Below are 2,504 nucleotides of genomic sequence, written 5' to 3'. Positions count from 1 at the left end.
GGCCTCTTCCCTACTTTTAATTATAAAATTAGTTCTTGCAGTCTTCAGGTCAGTTTCTATGGTATTTAGGTGATTTGATAGTTACCTAGTTGTGTCATGGGATGAGATGAGACTCAGGTCCTCCTACACCAAGCCATCTTCCGGTTCTGGGTTTTTTGTTTAGTTTTAGTTTTGTTTTATTTTAGCAATTTGAATATATCATGCCACTCCATTCTGTCCTGCACAGTTGCTACTGAAAAAAAAATTACTAATAGTCTTGCAGGGGTTTTCTTGTATCTAACAAATTCTATTTCTCTTCCTGCTTTTAAAATTCTCTCCTAGTCTTTAACTTTTAAAAATTATTATTTGTCTTCATGTGTGTCTCTTTGGGCTCCTTTTATTTGGAACTCTCTGGGCCTCCTGGATCTGGAAGTCTGTTTTCTTTCCCAGGTTAAAGAAATTTTCAGATAAGTTTTCTGTTCACTTATCTCTCTCCTCTTCTGGGATCCTTATAATGCAAATGTTAATCTGCTTGATGTTGTTCCATAAATTCCTTAATCCATCTTCACTTATTTTCATTCTTTTTTCTTTCTGCTGTTTTCATTGGGTGAGTCCCTCTGTCCCATTTATAAGTTCATTGATCTGTACTTCTGCTTCATCTAGTCTGCTGTTGAACATCTCTAGTATAGTCTTCATTTCAATTATTATACATATATTTTTTATTCCGAGGCTTCTGTTTATAACTTCCTAATAATTTCTCTTTGTTGAGGTTCTTACTGTGTTCATCCATTTTTCTCTCCAGTTTGGTGAGCATCTATATGGCTGTTACTTTGAACTCTATCAGGTAAATTCATCTCAATGTCATTAAGGTTTTTATATGAGATTTTATCATGTTCTCTCATTTAGAACTATTCTGTTTCTTCATTTTGCCTGACATTAATGTTTGTTTCTATACATTAGAATAAACAGCCACCTATCTCAGTCTGAAAGGGTTGGCCTTGTGTAGGAGATGAAACTTATCATTCAACCATGCCCTACCTTTTAGTTGTCTCTCAAACTTTTGTGATTGTCCAAGAACCTTATTTTATTTTTAATAACTCCTAGTAGTTGAGGGTATGCCAAGATCTGTCAGTGTCTCAAAGAAGGAGGATCTCAGTCTGCACTTAGATTCAAGGTGATTGGAAGTAAGACCTTCAGGCAATAGTTTAAAAAAAAAAAAAAGGAATATACAGTCCTTAGGGATTACAGGTTTTAGCCCCAGGGACCCTCAAGTCCAGGTGATTTAGAATTGTCGTTTGGGCAGCAGCCACAAAACATAGGGCTCCAGACAAGTTTATCAGCTTCTTTTTGGGAGCTCTGTATCTGTACCAGTGAGACAGATACAGAGCACAAAGATGGTATCTCTCAGCCTATATTCACTGAAAGCACTCTATAGTCTCTACATGTGTGCCCAACCTGAAGATGACCCCAAGGCCAAAGCTCCAGGACTAACAAGTATGCTTACACTGGGGGTGAAAGAGGAAAATTATGAAAGGCTGAGAGTGTATTTTACTATGCTCTTTGTGCAGTGCTCTGGGAGTGGCAGCCTGACAAGAGCTGTCTGTTTGGTTGTTACAGTCTTGGGAGACCCAAGAATGCTTACCTCTATGGCCACCAGCCCCAGGGCATCAAGGAGTATCCCTTGGGTGGCAGCTACAAAAACATAAAAGCTAGGATAGCAAGTACGTATAAGAGCTCCTCTTGGATAGATGCTGGCACTCTGGATCATGACAGACAGAAAATGTGAAAATAGTGCTCATGCTCCGAGGTCTCAGGGAAGGCTTACAGTCAGCCCTTAGATGTGCATTAAGTTAGAAACCTACCCTTCAGGTTATAGCTGTAATGATAATCTAATAGATCTCTTTCCAAAAATATTGAGCTCCTATTGAGGTCTGTGCCTTTCACTGCACCTTGGGGATAGCTGTTTAAGAACTCTTTCTCCATTGGTTATAGTTTTGTGGGATCCACAAGCATAATCTTCACCGGCCATCAGAACTAGGTGATGTAGAGATGTCCCCTGGTAGCAGATGCAAAAATTAGAGAACCAAAAGAGGTTATAATCTCATTTCTCTACGATACTGGTGAGCTGGATGAAGTAAGGCAGAGGTAAATTGAATTTACCAGCCTCCATTCCCTGAAAGCCCCTCTGTAGGCCCCTGTAAGTGTGTCAAACCGGAAGACTTCCCCTGAAGCCAAAGCTTCTAGATAAGTAAATAGACCTCTTTCTCAGAAGGACTGGAGGTGTGTTTCAGTCTTCAGTGCCCTGGGAGTGGGAGTCTGCTCAAAACTTTCTCTCTCATTGTTACAGTTTTATGGGACCCGGGGGTGAAAGCCCCCTGGCCTTCAGAGCCAGGCAATCAAGGGGCACCCCCTGGATGGCAGCTGCAAAATCTGATCACCAGACATAAAAACCAGGCACCGGCCATGTCTAGAAATTCTCCTTGGGGGAGATACTAGCACTCCAGAGTGCACCAGACACCTCCCCC

This window comes from Canis aureus, chromosome 37 (assembly GCF_053574225.1).
Source record: "Canis aureus isolate CA01 chromosome 37, VMU_Caureus_v.1.0, whole genome shotgun sequence".
Classification (NCBI taxonomy): Eukaryota; Metazoa; Chordata; class Mammalia; order Carnivora; family Canidae; genus Canis; species Canis aureus.
The sequence above is the reverse complement of the archived record's forward strand: the minus strand, read 5'-3'. Positions refer to the sequence as shown.